Source organism: Bactrocera oleae, chromosome 2, assembly GCF_042242935.1.
Source record: "Bactrocera oleae isolate idBacOlea1 chromosome 2, idBacOlea1, whole genome shotgun sequence".
NCBI classification, from domain to species: Eukaryota; Metazoa; Arthropoda; class Insecta; order Diptera; family Tephritidae; genus Bactrocera; species Bactrocera oleae.
The window spans coordinates 40,203,356-40,228,469 of record NC_091536.1 but is presented as its reverse complement, the minus strand read 5'-3'; the positions used below and the strand labels follow the sequence as shown (position 1 = coordinate 40,228,469).

The window sequence follows — 25,114 nt, the reverse complement described above, 5'->3', positions numbered from 1 at the left end:
TTTTATAAGTCTTATTTTTTTATAACAAGCATAGGTAATTAAAATTATATACAAACAATGCTTATCCAAATTCATTCTAGTGAAATTTTACACGAATGATAAAAAAATTCTAAGTATGCAGTTATTTCAGCTTCGAATTAAGGTTATGAGCAAAGCAATGATCCAACTCCATAACATAGTTAAAGAGTTCTTCCATAGAGATTTCGGTTGTTTTAGATTTGCCATTTACTCTATCATTTCGTTCTTGGTATTTGTAACAAAGTGTGTATGTTAAAATTATTTTGACACTTTTCCTGTAAAGATAAGAATGTTTCAGTTATAAGTGTTTAATAATATATTCAGTAATACAGTTAATTTTCCTTATCATGGGCTCAACGCAACACTAGGCTGATTTTCTGAATGCAATATAAAAATAATATGTCATTAAGTATTAATGCTAGTGTACAGCTTGATAATTTGGTTAAATAACCACGGATATAAAACTGAATCAATATTCAAACTAATATTTAAGAGCAAAATAAATCTTTATTAGCACTTTGTGCGCCGTGAAGTCAATTCCGGGAAATTTATGTATAATATAATTTTGTATAAAACTTCAAGGTAACATTCAAACAAATTCCTATGAAAAATTCCCATCTTCCAATTACATCTCGCCAGAATTTTGAGGAACCCTGATGTCGTATATTTTTGCGATGTCTTCCACAACGGTGTATATGCCGCACAACTGGACAATCTATTAAGTGGCCTCTATTAGTTGTTCTAGCAAGAGAAGTATTGTGAGCAACTTTTTTCTTAAGGATGGACATCCAAACCTGATGAAAATTTTTAGAACTGGAGAATTTCTGGTTCTTACCTTGATTGGTTTGCCAGAAATGTATTTTTCAAGCGCACCATGTACATTATGCTCTATAACCAATTCCGTTCACAGCGCATCGCAAAGCGTTTGCAACTTTAACAATTATAATCAAAACATATATATAATATAAACACTTTAATTTACTTAGTGCACTTTTACACAGGGACTCAAAAGAGTGATTTTTTCAAATTTTCTTTTGGTGTCGCTCTGTGCATTCACACGGTCAAAAAGAGTCCAGCAACTCAAGTCCAGTTTTTCTGCATTCCTTTTCACAAAATTTTCGTAAATATTTGTGCGGTTCGACTGCGCAACACTGTGTGCTGCGTATTTTATTTGTATGTTGAGATGATGGTCACACATTTTTCTTGCAATAAATTACCATGAATATGGTAGAACAATATGCATAATACAAGAACCTACCCGCTAAATAGTTTCAAAGAAATACTAAAGACGGGAGTTCCCTAATCCACAAGAATGTATTGAATATCCGCTACTAATATTTTCAAGGCCAAATTTATAATAGGAATTTCCTAATCTTTAAGTACTAAAAACTCATAATTTCTTTACTCCGTATTAAAAATTCATAATTTCTTTACTCCATAATCTATATCTTAATTTTCTCCTTATTTACAATTTGTCATAATATTACTATTATTCTATGCATACGTATTTGCATATTACATACAAAAATAGATAACAGAACTCAAATTTGCGATCGAATTCATTTGAAACCGAGCGCTCTTGCAACCATTCAAAAAATTAGAAAGTGAAAAGGAATGCTGAAAAGGGTAGCAGCGAGCTGTTACGAACAAGGACACAAAGCGTGCCACCCGAACACGAGTGGCACGGTCCCTTCGTCTTTCCTCGTCGTCCCCTCGCCCACAATAAACTGGTTTGAGACTCTTTTGAGTTCCTGTGTAAAAGTGCACTTACATGTTTGCGCAAACCAAAATCAAATATTTGAAATGAAAAAATCTGAATATTTTCGTGTGAAATCATTTTTCAGAACATTTTCACTCGGAATTCATTTCATTCATTACAGAACCTCTCTGAATAAATATTCCCCAAAGTCAAGCAATACAGTTATTTTTTTAGTATAAGCAGATTTATGATATTTCTCCGTACATAAAAAACACAATGTATCTCTTGGCTTTTTGAATTTGCACTGCTCAACACAACGTAAGTGGAGTAAGAACTTACCATTAGAAATACACTAGCATCCTTATTGCGGTAGACTAGTGAATTATAGTTGTCTTTACGCTTACAATGGATACGGGAAGCAGATTGATTTTTGCTACAGAAGCCTACACCTTTAAAATCCACATAACAGCATTGAGCTTACATTTTTGGGAAGAATTTGTAAAGTATTTGGTAGCATTGCTCAAATTTTTGACAGAAATTCACACATTACAATTTGATATAGTTATGTATGTTTAGTAGAATTTAATTTATTGGTACGTTCGTCGTGAAATTACTAAATCTCTGTGCGTTGACTTAGTTTTTCAAGTTGACTACTATTGTTAATTTTAAATAATATAAAAATTTATTTAGTAATTAACAATTTATAAGAATACAGTATTATGCACAATAATAATTATTATAATAATCACATTAATGTATCAATAGATAATTAGATCCTTAAATAATATTTCACAACAAAAAAGTGTGAAAGTAAATATAACTTTAAAAATTCATAAAGTGTTTAACCTTTAAAGAAGCAATAAAATATAAAGTATTTAAGCTCTAAAATTCGAAAAATAATGTAGACAATTGCATTTGTTGATTTCAACATGGTTACTTACTATAAAAACGGTTGGTAGTATTCTATCATATACATAAAATGAAGACAGACGATTAATTTTCTTGTAAAGTACATTTTGGTATCCTGTTGTCGAATGGCAGCTGTACTCACGCAATTATAGTTGCGCAATTGGGGTGACAAACTGCGGCTATCCGCACTAAACATCCTGTTATAGTACTAATAACGTAAGTATACAGACAACTGAAATATGTATATACAGTATCTGACAAAACTATGTATACCCTATGAATGTAAAGACCAAAATGATTATATCTTTTCAGAAGTGAACTTTATTAATTTAATTAATAGAATGAATGACTGATTTGCAATAAATATCGCTTACCGAACATACAAATTATGTTCACAATTTTGTTTACAAATTGAAAGTAAAGGAAAAAATGAACTCACCAATAATAAGAAAAATAAGTGATAATGTCAAAATCTACGAAGAAATTATCTCTCGAATTGAAGGGCTGTTAATGCCGATTCAACCAACTAATTAACCTTGGAAAAAATTGTAAAAAATTTAACTATCAAACAATGCCATTGAAATGTACATAAAAATTTCTAACTCAACAAAATAAAATAAAGGTTGTCAATTCAATTTTCGTTAAAAGTTGCAACAAACCAACCGCATACGAAGAAAACAATCACTTCCTTTTTCGGTTTACAGGCAACACAGTCAAAAAAAGAATACAAACATTTTTTTTAGCATAATATTAAAATACAAATTAGTAAGACAGTTTTCAATTGCCCATGTCTGTTCTATACAACCTGCAACATCTGGCAGACATTATTAGTTGTTAGTAATAAATACGTTATGTAAATTTTTTTGTTACCTTTGATCGGCTCTTCTGCCAAATAAAGATTTTTGCCAATAATATAAAATCACAACTGAGTATGTAATTGAAGCAAACAGTGATAACTATTAGCTTTACTCACTACAATAATTATATAAAATAATAGTTCTTGACAATAGTAAAACAATTAATTAAGGTCGTTTTATCATTTAGCTCAATTAACCGTTTTTTATAAGTCTTATTTTTTTATAACAAGCATAGGTAATTAAAGTTATATACAAACAATGCTGAATAGAATTGTACCCAAGATATTGGGGAGCACACACTATTTATCTAAGCGTAACACGTGCTTTATTTCAAAGAAAAGGTCGCAAATATTTTTTAATAAAAATGCCCGCATATGAGGCGTAAGCAATTTATTTAACTTATATGCAATATGTTGTATATTTAATGTTGTAGACACAATGAATGAATGCGCAAATTAGTTTTAAAAATAAGTTCGGTGGCCGATGTAAAAAGAAGCACCAAATACGAAAACTAAGTTAATCGCCATGATCGGTGTTATATGGAAAAGGTTTATATAACGAATTAAAAAAACGTTGAAAAAAGGTAGCGCGCAGGGTCGTATAGGGAAAACCAATGTGTAGGATCGCTGTAGCAGCTGTCCAAAAATCGAATGTTGATCAAGCGATGATCCCGTCCTTTTTGTTAGTTGTCTTCGTGCATGTTGTATTCAGAGATTGAGTGTGGTGGTGTCATCATGTGTAGCGTTCTCGATGTTGAATGCAGTGTGGTGTGTTTAATTAGGGTGTGCCAATTTTACCCGAGTAGAGTGGTGTGTATATGTAGGGGTGGCTTATCTCATTTAAACATCCTGGGCCCCTAGGCGAATAGTTTGCCTAGTATTACACGTATATATATTATATTGCATGTATTCCGGCGTGCTGCTGGATGAGTAGCCAAGGGCGCGGCATACATTGTGGTAGAGTTATATCCATATTTACCTGTATGGGCAGAAGACATATTCAGTATGCATTTTGCTGTGGTGCAAAAGATATGCAACTTTATTTTGCGGGTTTTGAGGTTGTATTTTTCTTTTCGTACTTATTGTATTTGCGGTAGTTTCTTTTATAATTTTATTATTTGTATTGTATGTTTAAAATTTCTTTACCTTCGGCTTATTAACGTTAGCGACTCCACGCCTGGCTCAGATAGTGAGATTTGCAACTTTCACAAGTGTTTCCCATAACCTATCCATATCCTATGATAAGCGCTTAGATAGATTCAATAAGTGCGGCCTTTGCTTTTTGTTAGTCTGGGTGCGACACTGTATCACATTGGAAGTATGGTGATCCCTTAACTTTAATTTTGAATAGTATTTTATTAAGAAAATTTAGGCAACTATGAGGCACTAAGAAAGGTTTCGATTTTTGACATTCTAAGACAACAATGCTGCGAACGATATTATGTATGGACGTGGGCGATTGTGGCCAAGAATCGAGAGATTCGAATATCGTCTAGATTGTTTGAGAATGTGACCAGGATTTTCGCTTGTATCATAATTGGCGAAAGCCATCCTGCGGAGTCGAAATTATTATTGCGGATAATGCGGATGTTGACTCAGTAGGATATGAAAACTGGTCAGATATCGCACTCCATTGGATCCCCTGTATTTTTATGTTGTACTGCCCTTTTCAAATTAATTAGTGAAATGATATTATAAAATTTTCAAATTAATTAGACAAATTTTCTTTTGGAATATTTAGTAATACAAGTTTATTTAGATGATTTGATCGAGTAGTTGTGGCTTTGTAGAAGTCTTCACAATACTAATTTTCTGGGGTTGTAATTGAAATGGGGGAGAGTTCTTCTAACTCCCTAAATTAGGACTATAGCTTCTGCTACAATTCGCTTATCCGCTTGGGGGATATTAGAGTAATGGGGCAGATTTTGTGTGAGTTTTGGACTACTCTTCCGCCTTTTCCCGTAATTTCAAAATTCCATTGTTTTGATGGCAGCTTTAGCCTATTTTGTGCCCTAGACGCTATGAAGGATTTTTGTGATCCTTGGTCTATTAAGGCTCTAAGTTTATAGAGTTCTCCTCGATGTTCGATGGAGATGACTGCTGTGGGTAGTAATACCCTATTTTGTATTTTGCTGTGCAGCGTTTGAGTGCAATTAAACCCGTGGTTATTTTCTTATAAGCGCTTCTTTGGGGTGATATGGGAAATTTGCTGTAATGAAGCATTGAGTGGTGTCTTTTCTGACAATATAAGCAATTGAATTTGCTTTTGCAATTTTTATATGTATGCGCATGTGAGAAGCAATTTGTATATAATTTTTTTGATCTTACAAAATAGTTTTTTTCTTTAATTTTTAATTTTTTCAATTTCCCGCAAGATTGTAGTTTATGCCCTCTCGTGCATAGTTCGCATGACGTATGATTGTTCTGTTCGGATGTGAACGATTGCGTTTTGTACAAGCTTCTGTTTAATTTATTTTTGCTACTAACTTGGAGTCTATTGAAGCTTCTTTTTAAGTCGTGTTAAACAATTTTTGTTTTAATTAGGTTTTTTATCTACCCTTTCAGCGATTTCATACTGGGTAGTTAGAAAGTCTTTCATTTGTTGCCACGTGGGGCATTTCTTTCGTGATGAGAGCGATTGCTCCCCTAAAAGTAACGATTTTTCTGGTAATGCGGCGGTGCATATGTTTACCAGATAGAACCGACAAACAATTAGAAACAGTGGATTGTAGCCTAATAAATTCTTCACTTGTTTCTTTTTGAATTTTGGGCAAGCTTATTAGTGGCATTACTTGTTTATCGACCAATATTCTTTCATTTTCATATTTTGCTTTTAGAGCTTCCCAAGCCAAATTGAAATTGTCGTCATTTAATGCGAACTGTTATACTATTGCGCCTCCTTGACCTTTTGTTTTGTATCGGAGGTGATACAATTTTTGCGCTTTTGATAATTTTGGATGGTTGATGTAAACATGTCCCGGAAGGACGGCCATAATATAAACATCATAACCTCCATGAAATGTTTCTGTGTCACATGCGGGCACCTCGAGGTGGATGCCTGAACTTGCCTCTTGATTTTGTACTTGTAGCAGCTCTACTCTCGGATGTGGAGTAGGTGCAATAGCTTTTATTAGCTTTAACTAGGAGAAAATAGCTTTTGTGGCTTCGTACTGGTCTAAGCAGTTTTCATAATTTGTGAAAGCCGAGGTTTTAAAATTTTGTGGTAGATGTGTTCAGTTTCTACTATGGCGTCATGAGCCGCTTGGAGACGAGTCCAAAAATTGTTAAGATTTTGCTTTCTTATTTCTAATAACGATTCAGAGTTGTATTGAATCTTTGAAGTTGAAAATCGAGTGCAGTATCGTGTTAATCTGTCACTCTCAGAAATGAATTTGGTGACCTGTTTTGAGCGTGTAGCTCCTGCAGGTGTAGTTTGATTTTTGTCGTCATTAACCATTTTGTTATGTTATTTATTACTATATGTGTCAAAGTTGATTAAAATATTATCAGTGTAAACTTGATTTAAACGCAGCGATAAATAATAATTGATACCGAATACTCTTTTACGTATGTAAGAGTTTTTTTTCGGATTAGATAAATATTTACTTCCGAAATAAATTTTTTAATTTGTATTTTATTTTAAATATTTTCTTGTGAGTGTAATTTTAATTTTCGTAATTTAATTATTAAGAATCGCACTTTTAATTTAAAAATACTTTTTTTGTCCTTATGTTGTATTTAGGTACACCCTAATACACGGACTTGTATGTATATATTTATGTGCGCCTGAAATTGAGAGCTCGTTGCAGAGATCAATGTGCTTGTTTGCTACAAAGGGGTATTGCGGGATATATGCCAATATGGACTTTGAAATGATGTACAACTACAATTGTATATGTTGTCGCCAGGATCGGTGTTATATGGAAAAGGTTTATATAACGAATTAAAAAAACGTCGAAAAAAGGTAGCGCGCAGGTTCGTATAACGAAAACCAATGTGTAGGATCGCTGTAGCAGCGGTCCAAAAATCGAATTTTGATTAAGCGATGATCCCGTCCTTTTTATACTCTCGCAACCTGTTGCTACAGAGTATAATAGTTTTGTTCACCTAACGGTTGTTTGTATCACCTAAAACTAATCGAGTTAGATATAGGGTTATATATATATAAATGATCAGGATGAAGAGACGAGTTGAAATCCGGGTGACTGTCTGTCCGTCCGTCCGTCCGTCCGTGCAAGCTCTAACTTGAGTAAAAATTGAGATATCTTTATGAAACTTGGTAGACATGTTTCTTGGTACCGTGAGACAGTTGGTACTGCAGATGGGCGTAATCGGACCACTGCCACGCCCACAAAACGCCATTAATCAAAAACAAATAACTTGCCATAACTAAGCTCCGCAATAAGATACAAGACTGTTATTTGGTACACAGGATCACATTACGGAGGGGCATCTGCAGTTAAAACTTTTTTTTAAAAAGTGGGCGTGGTCCCGCCTCTAATAGGTTTAATGTGCATATCTCCTAAACCGCTAACGCTATAATAACAAAATTCACTAGAAGAAAATGTTTTTAGCACTTCTATTGACGGTGTGAAAATAGTTGAAATCGGGAGGCAACTCCGTCCACTCCCCATATAACGGTACTGTTAAAAACTACTAAAAGCGCGATAAATCAAGCACTAAACACGCCAGAGACATTAAATCTTATCTCTGAGATGGTATAAATTGGCTTTATAGGAACCGCGTTCAAAATTAGTCAGTGGGCGTGGCACAGCCCACTTTTAGGTGAAAACCCATATCTTGAGATCTGCTCAACCGATTTCAACCAAATTCGGTGCATAACGTTCTTTTCATGTTTCTATGTCATAGTGCGAAAATGGGCGAAATCGGACTACAATCACGCTTACTTCCCATGTAACACCATTTTCAATTCCATCTGATTCTTTCACTTTCCACTATGCAAATCAGGTAACAATGATTATATCGGGGTAAAACTTTGCGTGAATGATGCAATTAAAGTATGCCACCCTGCGGCCAAAAATTGTCTAAATCGAACCAAAACTGTTCAAACCCCTAAGTACTAAATATGTGGACCCCAGTGCCTATAGTTGACCTTCTACCGAAAATATCAGTCAATCCACAAAGAAATCTCAAACGAGTATACCATTTGACTTTCGGTTACATCCGAACTTAGCCCTTCCTTACTTGTTGTTAGTTGTCTTCGTGCATGTTGTACTCAGAGATTGAGTGTGGTAGTGTAATCATGTGTAGCGTTCTCGATGTTGTATGCAGTGTGGTGTGTTTAATTAGGGTGTGCCAGTTTTCAGGGAGTAGAGTGGTGTGTATATGTAGGGGTGGCTTATCTCATTTAAACAAATGCTTATCCAAATTCATTCTCGTGAAATTTTACACGAATGATAAACAAATTCTAAGTATACAATTATTTCAGCTTCGAATTAAGGTTATGAGCAAAGCAATGATCCAACTACATAACATAGTCAAAGATTTCTTCCATAGAGATTTCGGTTGTTTTAGATTTGCCATTTACTCTATCATTTCGTTTTTGGTATTTGCAACAAAGTTTGTATGTTAAAATTATTTTGACACTTTTCCTGTAAAGATAAGAATGTTTCACGTTTAAATTAGCATTAGTCTTTATAAGTGTTTAATAATATATTCAGTTATACAGTTAAATTTTCTTATCATGCGCTCAACGCAATACTAGGTACAGCTTGAAAAATTATCAATAAACAACCACGGATAATAAAAATGATTCAATATTGAAACTAATATTTAAGAGCAAACTAAATTTTAATTAGCACTTTGTGGGCCTGAAGTCAATTTCGGCCAATTTATGTATAATATAATTTAGTATAAAACTTCAAGGTAACATTCAAACAAATTCCTATGAAAAATTCCCATCTTCCAATTACATCTCGCCAGAATTTTGAGGAACCCTGATGTCGTATATTTTTGCGATGTCTTCCACAACGGTGTATATGCCGCACAACTGGACAATCTATTAAATGGCCTCTATTAGTTGTTCTAGCATCAGAAGTATTGTGAGCAACTTTTTTCTTAAAGATAGACATCCAAACCTGATAAAAATTTTTAGAACTGGAGAATTTCTGCTTCTTACCTTGATTGGCTTGCCAGAAATGTATTTTTCAAGCGGACCATGTACATTTTGCTCTATAACCAATTCCGTCCACAGCGCATAGACTTTTTTTGCCACCCTGCGCAAAGCGTTTGCAACTTTAACAATTATAATCAAAACATTTATATAATATAAACACTTTGATTCTGAATATTTTCGTGTGAAATCATTTTTCAGAACATTTTCACTCGGAATTCATTTCATTCATTACAGAACCTCTCTGTGGAGTAAGAACGGACATTAGAAATACACCAACATCCTTATTGCGGTAGACTAGTGGATTATAGTTGTCTTTACGCTTACAATGGATACGGGAAGAAGATTGATTTTTACTACAGAAGCCTATACCTTTAAAATCCACATAACAGCATTGAGTTTACATTTTTGGGAAGAATATGTAAAGTATTTGGTAGCATTGCTCAAATTTTTGACAGAAATTCACACATTACAATTTGATATAGTTATGTATGTTTAGTAGAATTTAATTTATTGGTACGTTCGAAGTGAAATTACTAAATCTCTGAGCGTTGACTTAGTTTTTCAATTTCACTAATATTGATAATTTTAAAGAATATAAAAATTTATTTAGTAATTATCAATTTATAAGAATACAGAATTTTGCACACTTATATTTATTATAATAATAACATTTAGGTATCAATAGATAATTAAATCCTTAAATAATATTTCACAAGAAAAATATGTGAAAGTAAATATTACCTTAAAAAATTCATTAAGTGTTTAACCTTTAAAGAATCAATAAAATATAAAGTATTTAAGCTCTAAAATTCGAAAAACATTGTAGACAATTGCATTTGTTTATTTCAACATTTTTACTTACTATAAAAAATGGGGGTAGTATTCTATCATATACATAAAATGAAGACAGACGATTAATTTTCTTGTAAAGTACATTTTGGTATCCTGTTGTCGAATGGCAGCTGTACTCACGCAATTATAGTTGCGCAATTGGGGTGACAAACTGCGGCTATCCGCAAAACATCCTGTTATAGTACTAATAACGTAAGTATACAGACAACTGAAATATGTATATACAGTATCCGACAAAACTATGTATACCCTATGAATGTAAAGACCAAAATGGTTATATCTTTTCAGAAGTGAACTTTATAACTTTGTTGATTTTTCTATTTTGCTTATGGGTATATTGCAGTAAAAAAATTAAATTTAAATACAAGTTGGTTGTAAAGTTGGTTGGTCTGACCAAGAAGTAGCACTACCAGCTCTAATTTTTATTTTCTCGTGTTAGTACATCTGTGGTGAGAACACATGCAAAGTTACAAGTCATTCTGTAAATTAATTCTTTGTTTACAAGCCATTTGAAGTTGACGTGTCAGAGTATTTTTTTAATATGGAAAAATTTAAATGAAGGTTGTCAATTCAATTTTCGTTAAAAGTTGCAACAAACCAACCGCATACAAAGAAAACAATCACTTTCTATTTCGGTTTACAGGCAACACAGTCAAAAAGGGAACAAACTTTTTTTTTAGCATAAGATTAAAATACAAATTAGGCAGTTTTCAATTGCCATGTCTGTTCTGTACAACCTGCAGCATCTGGCAGACATTAGTAGTTGTTAGTAATAAATACGTAATGTAAATTTTTTTGTTACCTTTGATCGGCTCTTCTGCCAAATAAAGATTTTTGCCAATAATATAAAATCACAACTGAGTATGTAATTGAAGCAAACAGTGATAACTATTAGCTTTACTCACTAAAATAAGTATATAAAATAATAGTTCTTGACAATAGTAAAACAATTAATTAAGGTCGTTTTAGCATTTAGCTCAATTAACCGTTTTTTATAAGTCTTATTTTTTTATAACAAGCGTAGGTAATTAAAATTATATACAAACAATACTTATCCAAATTCATTCTAGTGAAATTTTATACGAATGATAAACAAATTCTAAGTATGCATTTATTTCAGCTTCGAATAAAGGTATCAAAGCAATGATCCAACTCCATAACATAGTCAAAGAGTTCTTCCACAGAGATTTCGGTTGTTTTAGATTTGCCATTTACTCTATCATTATTATTATTTGTATAGTTATTTTTTAGTATAAGCAGATTTATGATATTTCTCCGTACATATACAATGTATCTCTTTGCTTTTTGAATTTGCACTACTCAACACAACGTAAGTGGAGTAAGAGCGGACCATTAGAAATACACTAACATCCTTATTGCGGTAGACTAGTAGATTATAGTTGTCTTTACGCATACAATGGATACGGGAAGAAGATTGATTGCAAAAAAAAAATTGCATCATGCATACTGCGCTGTTTACATTAGTATATATAGAGGATGTTCTCCAAATTAAGAATATATATATATTTATATATATTCTTAAATTAAATATATTCTTAATGTTCTCCAAATTAAGAATATATATATATATATATATATATTTATATATATTCTTAAATTAAATATATTCTTAATTTATATATATATATATTCTTAATTTGGAGAACATCCTCTATATATACTGTATACATATAGTCGCAGAAAACTTTAAGTTTTCGAGATATTCGCATTTAAAGTATTAAAGTTTGCAAATTAAAACATACTTATGTTTTGCAATCGAAAAAAGAAATAATAAAACCTGAAACCGCAAATACAGGAAACAAATAGTTTAAGGAAAGAGAGTGTTATACCCTCCATGACATCATTAGTTTTTCGCGTCGAACTACCTTCTGTATTGGCGTCTTTCGATGGCACTTAAAAAATAAAACTACCCAGGTCGATCCAACACCGGGGTGTTAATAATTCATTCGCCGCGCTTCAAAAAAATAACGCTAATCGATACAACACCGGGATTTCTATAATATTTGAATAATGTAAATGAAAAATTCATCGTACTTACGAATAGGTAGCCACAGTTTTGTCAGATACTGTATATATATCCTGTAGTCTTCTGCAAAACAGGTGTTATAGGGGATGTTCTCAATCACTACGGCAATATAGCAAAGCATCACATTCGACGTAAAAATGTTGCAACATTTGAAAATGTCAAGCGTTCGATCAACTCAAAATTCGACATTTCTTAAGCACAAAACTGACTAAAACGGCATCAGCAAAATTTATAATGGAAGAAGAAAGTTAATCGAAATCGCTATTTATTTTAGTTTATAATTAATTAATATCATTTATTGTGTTTAAAGTAAATGTAACAATGCATAATATATTTCTTTAAATGCCTTTTCCAGCCAAAATTTATTTTAAGATTTCATTTCTAACATGGGTAAGGGATGTTCACTCATCAACCTTGTTTTTTCCGCATTAACTACTTCAAATTGCGGCGTTTCTAGTCCACGCAGGCAGACGACAATCGGCATCTGTGAAATATTGAAATACAAACGTTCTTATGGGCACAGTTATTTAGACATCAGCACGATTTCGCGGCAGCAAGCTTGCAGTTGTCGCTGTACCCGAATTTAAACTATTTCTAATTTTGCCGACAACAATAGGCAGCTGTAGTGGTTAAAGTAATATGTGAACTGTAAAATGATACAAAGCTCTAACAAGTCTAACACTATAGCCTTTTCACACAGCCAAATTAATTTAGTAAATTAAGATTATAATTGAGAAACCAATTATTGACTTTGGCACAGCTGGCTTCTCGCTTAACGATCAGCTGTTATACTTGATTGTGTTCCTCAGTTCGCATTTCTTCTAATGATTGAAATTCATCAACTGATTTCTATTTTATCAATGCACATAGCCAAATTTACAGTGTAGACAACAGCCCGTAGAGTTTCGTTTTATCTCGATTTGAATTCGATTAAGAATTAATGTAGTCAAATAAGATTTTATTGTGGTAAATCCAACTAAAGTAGCGCTCAATTATCTAAGAGAAGCATAAAATAGCTCTAATATATCATTTGTAATAACAATTGATAACTTAAAAAAAATGACCTACTTACTTATTTGTTGCACAAACAATTTCACTTTAAACGAAGTGTTTAAATTTCATTCAAGTAAAAGGTTTTAGTACGGCAACAATGCTCTTTTGCACATCAGCTTTTTGATATGTCCCCGTTTTCATAATGTTTAAGACGCTATTTGCAGTCAAGGAAATTTCGCTGTCGCTATGCAGTGTTGCCAGAAGTGAAGATTTATCTTCAAAATTTGACAACTTATTAACGTGATTAAATTTAAGCATTCATGAAGACACGAATTTAAAAAAACCTTTGCATACAAAACATGCAAGTTATGATATTTATTATATGTGTAACTATGCATGTATTTTTGTTTTTATTTATTTAATTCAATACAAGAATTATAATTTTAATAAAGAAATTTCTTGTCATCTTTTGCATTTTTTTTATTATTTAAGTAAGAAGTAAAAATAATATTTTTGTAGTTGATTAGCAGATCTAAATGTATATATATTTTTGTAGAAAAGTCGAACAAATATTATATTTCAATTGATTAATACCATGTCCCGAACAAAATTTTGAAGTGAGTGGATTACATTTTATGTATTCATTAATTTAGATTGTCCTCATTGCCGTTGGAGATTTAGATCGGCATGGGCAGTCTTACTTCTTATTACTCTCCTTTTTTTCAACTTTTTTTTTAAATTATTTATTATTTTATTTATTTGTTTAATTTTTTCGCTTTAATGACACAGTAGATTAGCTTTAAATCTCCTCGGTGACGAGATTAACAAGTGTATGGAGAAATCTTGTTAAATCCAGTAGATTAGTGAGATAATCTACTCATCAAAGATTGGTTATGCTGCGAGTCCCAATGGAAGAGTATGGTCCGCTTTCGAATATCTATGTATATTGTGACAAGCACGGATGATAGAACAAAATCAAATTGACAATAAATTGCCAAAATCAACTAGACAGCAAAATTCGTAGTTGCCAGAGTGTTCTAGTGGCGAACTTTTGTTAAAGATCTACCGTGTAGAGGGCAATTAAGATATAAGTAAGAAGATGTAAATTCGGATAATGAGTAGTTAAGCGTTAAGTTGTTTGGACTTGAAATAAAGGTAAGTGTACAGCCACCTAATTGGGACTTTTATTTCACAACCCAGTGAATTAAACTCAAGAGCGAGTTACAAGGTAGACGTTTTATCGAGAAATCGGTTACAAAATGGTGTCAGAAGTCAGATTGTATAAATTCCGTAAGTAAGAATTGTTTTAAAATGGCAAAGTTTAACTATCTGAAGATTCCATAATTAAAAAAGGAGCTGGAAAAACGTGGCTTGGCAACAGTCACGGTTACGAAGATCCATGGAAGCAGAAAACATTAATGTTGAGGAATATTTCTTTCAATTAGAATTGGAGGAAGAGACAACAAAGATACAAGAAAATGAAGTGCCTCAATGTTCAGCAGAGGTTATGGACATGGACACTATTTTGGCTGCATTGGAAGCGTTTGTCAGCACAGTTGTCAGCAGCGTTCGAAATAGAGTCAAATAGCTGTAGGTGTGTTTATCAACTGAGGGGTCCCCACAGTCATAAAAGCAAAAAGCTTTTATACTACATTTAATGATTTTCGTTATTCTAATAAACCATATGCTGAATATTTCGGTCAGTGCATGAGTTCTATATTTATAAATTGGTTAGAAATATGTTCTCGAGTATACCTAAGCAAAGAGATTGCCGGCTTTCAACCTGTCTTAATACTGTTCAGAGTGGTCAAAATGTGTGATATTTTAATGAAATTAAGTGGACTAATCTTCCTAAGAAATATGTGGTTTAGCACTGAATATAAATAGAATTGGTTTAGAGCTTTGTCCAAACCTTATATCCCTAATATAATAAATTTCGTCGTTTTGCTTTGTGGTTTGCACAACAAAAAATATAATAATCCGTTACAATATGAACATACGTCGGGTTGTAATGGAAATATTTAAAAAACCACTCTCATTACTTTTTACATTTTAAAGTAAGATAAATATATAATACTGTATATAAGAATAATGTATGTAAAGAAAAAATATTTAATAAACTTGAAATCTATAATATAATCTTTAAAACAAGCGCTTCATTGAAAAAAATTCTAAAATTTCCGGATTTTCAAATAAACTTGCACAAGGATTGCTGGAAGATATACTTAAAAGATGTTAAGATGTGAGTTTCTTCAAAGTATTTGTAGTAACACGTAGCCTAACATTCTCAATTAATACCAAATCTTCAAATTAATGCATTTTTATAGTGTTATTAATATTGTAGTTAGCAATGTAAAGTTTTTGCTTTTAATTTTATTCATTTTGCGAATATATTTAAAAATTAAATTACCAAGACGAAAATTCAAACGACACAATTGCGTTAGTTTTGAATTTCAAAACCCCAACTAAGCACAGATACAAATTTTACCGTTTGGCACACAGCCATATTCTTAACTATTCAAGTGATCACTTAAAATTGCATCAAACATTTTCATAAGTACCTATATGGCCAGCGATTTCGGGGAGGACAGATCATGTAGCATCAAAATTTCTCCTAAAATTCCAGAACCCTGAAGGACAGTTGTCACAGTGGATTGAGAGACTCCAAAGTTACGCCTTCTCTAAAGAACATCGCATCGGTAGTAGTCATTGAAATTCTGATGTAATTTGAAATACAGACATTGGAATTAACACCAACGGAGGAAGAAATTCAAAGGAAGTCAACAGCATCTTAGAAGACGAGATGAGGGATATACATGCAATAGCTTGCAGCGTTTGGTACATAAATATATATATTCGGTACGATCAAACTTAGGTGAGGGCAGTGTTGCAAACACGAATGCCAGAACAAATCAGAATCGACGATAAACTGCCAGAACCAACCAGATAGCGAAATTCGTAGTTGCCAGAATGTTCTAGGGACGAAGTTTTATTAACAATTTACTATATAAAGGCTGCTGGATGGTGCAGCAAACATGGTTCTAATTAGAGTGATGCTTAGTAAAGAGATATAAGCAATAAGTTGTAAACTCGAATAACGAGTAATAAGTGTTTGGTTGTTGGAATTAAAAAAAAAGTTAAGTGTATAGTATAATAAATTGGAACTTTTATTTAATAATCCATCGATCGAACTCAAGAGTGAGTTACAAGGTAGACGATTTATCGAGAAATCCGTTACAATTTGCGACGAATATGAATAAATAGTTACGAGTAACCTATCATTAATACATCACAGGAAGACGCATAGTCATCGTGAACGCTTATATGACATGTTAACATGTAAATGTCACAAATACGAATATGCAGCCATTAGCTACGACGTCACTACTTTGACGAAAATGGCACGAATGCAAGCTGCGGTCACCTTTCCAGCAGTCACTTTGTAGCCCTGGAGTCAGTGTTGCCAGAAGAGAAGATTTATCTTCAAAATTAAGATTTTTTTTATAAAAAAGTGAATATATAAAAATGAAATAAAAATTGCATACAAAAAATTCTTCTCTATCGCGATATCTGGCAAAATTTGAAGATTTTCTGTGTAGTTGCTACTAAAATTCACCACTTTGTCAGCTATTTGATTTTGCACATGCGAAAACAGGATAGCTAGATGTCGGTGAACCCTTGATTTGCGAAGCAAATTGACTGATTAGAGGGAATTACGTAAAATTTATTTTAAAAAATATGGCCTTAGCTCACAAATGGCTCTTGAGACTTTTTGGGCTATTATTTTCAACTTAAAAAAGTCTATGACACTTGATATTTTCCTCTCACTTAAAAAAATTGTTTTAAAATATTGACGTTGTCGATTTCAAGCGAATGTGAAAAGAGTTTAAAAAAGTCAAATTTATTTAAATCAAAGTAAAATTCGTAACAAGTTAAAAACCAAAACTTTAAGAGGTGCTATATACATAAAAGATTATATAAAAAAATTCGAAATTTAATATCATAATATTAACTCCAGTGAAAACATTTAAAAACTCCAATTTACAAAATTTAATGTATTCAGGCATTTTGAAGCTGAATTAAATTTGTTAATTTTTTTTTTGTTTATTATAGATATATATATATACAAATTTTTACTTGAAATTTGAAATATTTTTAAAGTGAAGTACTTTGGCTGCATCACAGTGCTTTTTCTCGCTTTTTTTTTGGAAGGGGGAATCTTCAGAATATACCGTAATTTTTCTGGACGATATGCACGATTCGTACTGGCCGCAAGGGACCAATACGCCTACGTACTAAACCCTTAACTCCATCGTCAGTCACGCCTTTCTGCTCTACTCCTCATTCATTCTTCTGCTTTCGTTACGTTGCCATTATTTTCTTCTCGTAGCTCGTGGAAAGCTATAGCACACCACGCTCTCACTCTATCCCACACTAGTTTCAAGTCTGTCATAAGCCACATTATGTTATGTGTCACTCCTTCCATTGTCAGATTCTTTAGATCGGCTCTCTCGATTGCATACCGGAGAATAAGATGTACAGCGTGTTTTCTATCCTGTTGCCGCAGAAGGAAAAATTCGTTTCGTTGTCATGGCCATATTTGTAGAGAAATTCTCTAAAACACCCATGCCCCTTCAAAAACTGTGTCAGTTAGAAATCTGTTTCTCCATATTTCCCCTCTACCCACGCTTGTACGTTTCTAATTAGCCTGTGAGTCCATCTCCCTATTGTTGTCACATTCCATCGATTCTGCCATTCATTGCGGCTTGTTTGTCTTTCATCCTTACGCTCATCTACCGTTAATCGCCCGCCCAGACTTTTGGAACTGTCATGTACTCGTTTGAGTTGCAAGGCCATTAGCTCTGGTGGAATGATACCCGCTATGATTCCGACTGCTTCGTGGGAAACTGTGCGAAATGCGCACGTGACCCTAATGCCACTCTTTCGTTAGTGCGGCCGTTACACGTGCTGCTTTCTCACATATTTTGCCGATGTGCGTCTTATAGCTAAGCCTAGTGTCTATCAGTACTCCTAGATACTTTAGCGACTGCTGCCTCATGATACTATGACCGTTGATATTTAGTTTGATGCCCTCAAATTTCTTCCTGCTTGTGATCAACACAGCTTCAGTTTTATGTCCACCAAGTTGAAGGTTTGTTGTTGTAAGCCATTCTTTGATCGCATTATTGCAGAAGTTCTTAAGTTGGCCGAGTTCTTTTGCTACTACAGTTGGAGACGCAGCACCCCGTAGTATAGTACGTTCCACAGCAATGGGCCAAGCACAGAACCTTGGGGAACTCCTTTCGTTCTCGCATATTTTATTTGTCCTTCATCCATATCATACAATGTTTAAATATTTTTGAACATGTTTATTATTGATATACTGAGGTAGTACAAAACGTACATACTCATATTCATAACAAACACATACAGTCCACTAAATTTAAATAAATAATTTCTGTCCCTCGGCAATATGTTCAAATATCTTTGAACATGCTTATTTTTAGCATCGACAAAGCCAAGGAAGCGAAAATCACATAAAATGCATTAACATACTATATACCATCGTAAAGGGGGAGTAGAGAAAGAATCAGCTGATGGATGTAAACAATGCTACAGCTGAGAGGGGTCCATGAAGAAACGTCAAGTCCGCCTAGGGGTTGAGTTTCTATTGATAGCCAAGATGGCCGACTTTTAACCGGAAAATGGTTGCATCTTGCTATTTTCTCTTAATTTATGAAAAAGTTGTCCAAAAAATATTGATTATATGTAAAACTTTAATATGTTTTCAAAATAAAATAAGTTTATTTTAATATATGTTCTTAAAAAAGCGGCTATTATTGGCAAATTTCAGAATAATTACGATATATATTTATGCCTTTTTTTAACTGTGGTAACTTAATAAATATTCACCACAGAAATATGTAAGGTGCAATTAAGCAACCATGTCAAATAACGGGATGCGGTAAATGCTTATTCAACGAAACTGAGGGCAATGTTTATAAATTTGCAATACAATCTTCGTAAAATAATGAATATTTAATATTGCTCCTGATAAAACTGCTCACACAAGAATTTTTATCAATAAGCAGGTGTGTATTAATGCGTTTGACTAAAAGTGGTTAATAAATTCAAATGCCAGTATTGCTATTGAGCATTGCGTAACAGTGTTGCGGAAGCTAATTTTATATTACTTTTTAAAAAGGAAATACATCTACCGCATTTTATACCCTTATAAAATGTTTTATACTATAACGATATTGCAACTTCAACAAATAATTTATTTTAGGAGTCTATATATTTGAAAACTAAATTTAGAACTATATAATAATATGGTAATTTTGTACGTCAAAAGTTGTAATAAACTATTGTACATGTATCCACCATCAATTGCTGATATATAAAACGTAAATAAAATTTGTGATTGAATAAATCTATACTTAAATTAGAGCACTAGTAAAATTTCTTCATATAAGTACAATGATAAATTTTGCTTTATTGTTTAAATGAATTATTATCACTTGTATGGCAATGATAAGTTTTGCTTTTTTGATTTTATAAATTATTATTACTTATAGTATCAAATTTTGTTACAATAGTTATTTCTTCCCGTCCACTCATAGTTAAATTGAAATTTCAGTTTGCCCAATAATAAGTTATTTAAAATGCTTAAAAATATGCCGCATATTTACCTATATCAACATGGTATGATATTATATATTGTTAGCATTAAACATCAATTAATAACCAAAATTTAAAATATTTATAAATAATTATTTAGGCGTTTTCTACTATGCGCATCCCGTTTTAGCCCCTTGCCACCCTAACTCACCATGGCCACCATGTTGGTTTTATTGTGACCGTACACCTCAGAGGTGGCGAAACTATTGTGAATGAGACTTTCGCTACTCCCTTATACCATGCAATACACATTCAATACGCATGCATTCCATTCAATAGTCGATAGTAAAAACCTATTAATTTAAGATAAGAAGATGCACATGTTTATATGTACACATTGTACCCAATTGGTTCTAAAAATACATTTAGGCAATTGCTTGTGTACATCGAAAACAACCCCTATCACGTAACATAAACAATGAGTAATATACATATTCACATAAGCGGCCTTTACACGGTCATTCATGTTTGCAAGCATGTGCGGCGTGATGAGAAGAATTCATGTTCGTCATACATGTGCGATGGTTTTTAAAAATTTTTAAAAACATGATGTTGTTATGAACATGTTTTATGGTGTAAACGCTTGCTTCATGCACGCAGTATATTTTTTCAGTCGTAAGTGCCGTTTCACATTGGGATGCAAAAGAGTCTGATGTTTTTCAAATTTTCTTTTGGTGTCGCTCTGGGCATTCACACGGTCAAAAAGAGTCCAGCAACTCGAGTCTAGTTTTTCTGCATTCCTTTTCACAAAATGTTCGTAAATATTTGTGCGGTTCGACTGCGCAGCACCGCGCAACACTGCGTGCTGCGTATTTCATTTGTATGTTGAGATGATGGTCACACATTTTGCTTGCAATAAATTACCATGAATATGGTAGAACAATATGCATAATACAAGTACCTACCCGCTAAATAGTTTCAAAAAAATACTAAAGACGGGAATTACCTAATCCACAAGAATGTATTGTATATCCGCTACTAATATTTTCAAGGCCAAATTTATAATAGGAATTTCCTAATCTTTAAGTATTAAAAACTCATAATTTCTTTACTCCGTATTAAAAATTCATAATTTCTTTACTCCATAATCTATATCTTAATTTTCTCCTTATTTACAATTTGTCATAATATTTCTATTATTCTATGCATACGTATTTGCATATTACATACAAAAATAGATAACAGAACTCAAATTTGCGATCGAATTCATTTGAAACCGAGCGCTCTTGCAACCATTCAAAGAATTTGAAAGTGAAAAGGAATGCTGAAAAGGTTAGCAGCGAGCTGTTACGAACAAGAACACAAAGCGTGCCACCCGAACACGAGTGGCACGGTCCCTTCGTCTTTCCTCGTCGTCCCCTCACCCACAATAAACTGGTATGAGACTCTTTTGCGTCCCAATGTGAAACGGCACTAAGCAAACATTGAAGCGTAATGACGTCACGGATAAACGAGGAACTGTGGAAGGACTTCTTTGAAATTTATCTAAGTTTACTGGATGGCTGGATTATAAATTTTTAAAAAAATAATATAATATTAAAAAAAACATATAAATAAAAAAAAATTATAACAAAGAAACAATACAAGTCATAATAAAATATCATGGTTTTATGATGAACGTTTTAAATTAAATTAGCAAATAAAATTTAGTTGCACGTTGTTCAAAAATATTTGTGTCGTTCCCTGAAATTTCGTTTCGCACTGCTTTTGTTAGCTATTTTTAGCGGGTCTATTTCTGGCATCCCGCCTTTTTTGACATCAGCTGTTCGAAATTCCCTGATTTTAATAATCAGGGAAAGAGAATAACAGAAAAATCAGCGAAAATGAGAGAGTCTCGCTTCATGTCATCCTTGTCATTTCATCCTTGATGTTGCTTCGTTCACAAATAACAGAGAAATAAAGAATGATTGCATGTTCGACCGTTTAAACGAAAACCAGTTTTTTTTGCATCATACCATGTTTGCATACAAAAATGACCGTGTAAAGGCCGCTATACACACATACACATATATTTAGTTAGTTAAGATAGTTTTAAAAATTGTCTATAAAGCCTTCAAAAATTAAATAAAAATCAGAATGAAATATTTCTCAACCTAAATGAAGGTCTTTTCTGTCCCCCACCAGCGGTAAAACAATTACAATCTTCATTGAGTTTATACATTTGGTCCTTCGAGCCGGATAAAGAGCTCAGCCAACATAAGCCCTGTCATTAAAAAAATGCAAGCAATATAAAAATAAAAAGTCCTGTATGAGAAACAAACAGGCAATATAATTTGGTCTTACAAAAATTAAAAAATGCTTTATGATATACATACAGGCAACAAAAAAAAGACCTGTATTTATAAAACAGGCAAAAACAAAATTCCTGTAATTCACGCAGACATAGAAAGAAGCCCTGTCAAAAATATAAAAAAAGTCCTGTTTGAGAAACAAACAGGCAATATTAAAGTAAGTCGGAATAGCAAAGACTATCCGCAATTATGAAAGTACATATATATTTATAGTATATATGTAAGCACTTTTCGTAAAAGTAAAACCGAAAAAGTGTTAAAAGCGACCTTGTAGCTTAATAATAACAAGTACAGTGTTAAATAAAAATTCATGTTTGAGAAGCAAACAGGCAATATTTGGAAACTAGAGGATATATATATTTATGAAGATATACAAGATGACCAACTATAGAAAAAAAAGACATCAAGTGGCATTTTATTCCCCCGGAGACTCCGCACTTTGGAGGAATTAGGGAGGCTTGTTTTGTTGTCATAGACGCAACATCGGATCCTGATCCTGAAGAGCCAAATGAAAATGTAGAAATTAAAGTTTCCGACGATGAAGGCATAACAAATGAAGATGACTCAAATGATTTTAAGTTTGGTACTACAACCAAAAAGAGACGTTCTAAAGGTAGACGAGATAGATTCAAAACAACGGCCGCAGCACATGGAACCCAAAGGTCAAGGAGGAAAAACATATGAGATGTTCGGCAAGCAGTGAAGAGTTGTATGGTAAGTCACATATAAAGAATCGTAAAATTAAAAATACACCGCCGTTCAATGAGAGAAGGAAAACCGACAGAATACCTTTGTGACGAATATGAGCAAATAGTTACGAGTAAACTGTCGTTAATACCACATAGAAAGGCGCACAGTCATCGTGAACCGTTATGTGAGATGCCAAGATTTGAAAGGCAAAAATGCGGATATGCAGCCACCGGCTACCACGTTACTTATTTGATTAAAATGACTTATATTGAATGCAATTTTTCATTTTCAGCTCAATGAAAGTCTTTTCTGTCCCTCACCAGCGGTAAGACAATTAGAATCTTCATTGAGTTTATACATTTGGTCCTTTGAGCCGTTAAACATATGTTTAATATTATTGTTTTATTATATTTGTGAACTTTTCTTTTTAACTTATAGGATATAGTAGAAGGAAATTACGTAAAGTGCATTAAGGCTGTCACTTTTGGAATAATCCGTTTGACTTTAAAGCTATTCGCCATTAATAAATTCTTTTTACACGATTCATTCTCTATTCGTATCTTTCTAATAGAAATCGATCATCTCGCACATTTTTATGTTTGAATATGCATATTGTCATATGCGCAGTTTTTTGCTGTTTCAAGCAAGAGCATTATCCAACATCAAATCTGCAGTGTGTTGCCGTGTTATGCTTTAAAACTTATAACTTGAAGAATGTTGTCATTATATATTTAAATACTTTTCGATTATTAACACATCTGATTGTTTTGTTCCTTGTAGATTTATACAAAGGACTGCGCAGCAAGCAAGACGTGCGCGGAACGTATACGCATGTATGTATGAAGCAAAAATCAATGATTTCATAAGCGCTTTAATCAGGAGTGTTGTGGAATCCAAGACAGATTAACGTTGTTGTCAGAATTGCAAACCAATTCTTGTTTTCAATGATTAGATTTTCGTCTTTTCGAACATGCTAATGAGACAAAACTTGCAATGAATAAATTTGGAAGCGTTGGATAAATTTTAAATACTAAATATATTCTATTAAAGTTTAAAATTAATCCGCTTTAATTTTATTGGAATAAAAAATTGTGAAATTCGGCTTGCATTTATTTGTATGCTTGCATCAATGCTTACTTTACAGATTTATATCTCATTATCCACTGAATAAAAACGCATTCGAATGTTAAATTACGTTTATTACGTTTTGTAAATCCCCTTAAAATATCTGTATTTATTCTATAAACTCAATAATTATGACATTGTATGTTATATTCTTACGTTTTCGCCCGAAGAAATAAAGATAAATTAAACCGTAGCAATAATACATTAATTTTTTAACAATCTGTCAGCGACTATCTTCTTGCTTTGTTTCTGATAACAAACCATTGTATAAAACTACTTATACAATGTAACAAACCCGATAAAATAAAATTTCTGTGACACCCAAAATCGATACAATTTTGATTTCGAATGTCAAACCAATAATAGTGAATTCATGACCCCTACAACATTTTTTATCACTTTTAATTCTGATTTCGACAACTATCAGATTCTACAACACCCCTGATTATAGAGTGAAAATGAAGGTCCATTCAGATACAACTTTCCTCGCTTTACGTGATAGTTCATACTAGTGATGATTTTTTCGTAATGATTGAAAAATCGCATATCGCAACTACGATCATTTTTTGCAAATAGGTGTTCACTTTTATGAGTTGCGATTGAGATAGCAGTTCCATCCTCTGAATTTGTGAAATTGTGAATTTTTAACAATACAGTTTAATAGGGTTACTTGAGATCGCAATAACAGAACAGCATAATAACAGAAACGTGGCAGATTTCTTCAAGATATTGCAAATGCAATAATGGATTAAAAATTCAATTTATATTGTTTTATCCCGATTTGGGATCTTCTGTATCGAAAGTTTTAATATTCGAG

General features: G+C 32.8%; 2 long non-coding RNA genes across 3 annotated transcripts; both read right to left on the bottom strand.

Moving 5' to 3' along the window:
• Positions 1 to 25,114, bottom strand: LOC138858954 (uncharacterized). Of its 2 annotated transcripts, XR_011397990.1 has the most exons (4): positions 24,454 to 25,114; positions 12,530 to 12,725; positions 8,688 to 9,094; positions 1 to 293 (listed from the first exon to the last, which is right to left on the bottom strand). It is a non-coding gene; the product is annotated as an uncharacterized lncRNA (long non-coding RNA). The 2 variants fall into 2 exon arrangements; XR_011397991.1 differs by lacking the exon at positions 12,530 to 12,725 and having other exon boundaries at positions 24,454 to 25,107.
• Positions 12,782 to 13,749, bottom strand: LOC118680850 (uncharacterized). The gene is made up of 2 exons (XR_011397989.1): positions 13,590 to 13,749; positions 12,782 to 13,513 (listed from the first exon to the last, which is right to left on the bottom strand). It is a non-coding gene; the product is annotated as an uncharacterized lncRNA (long non-coding RNA).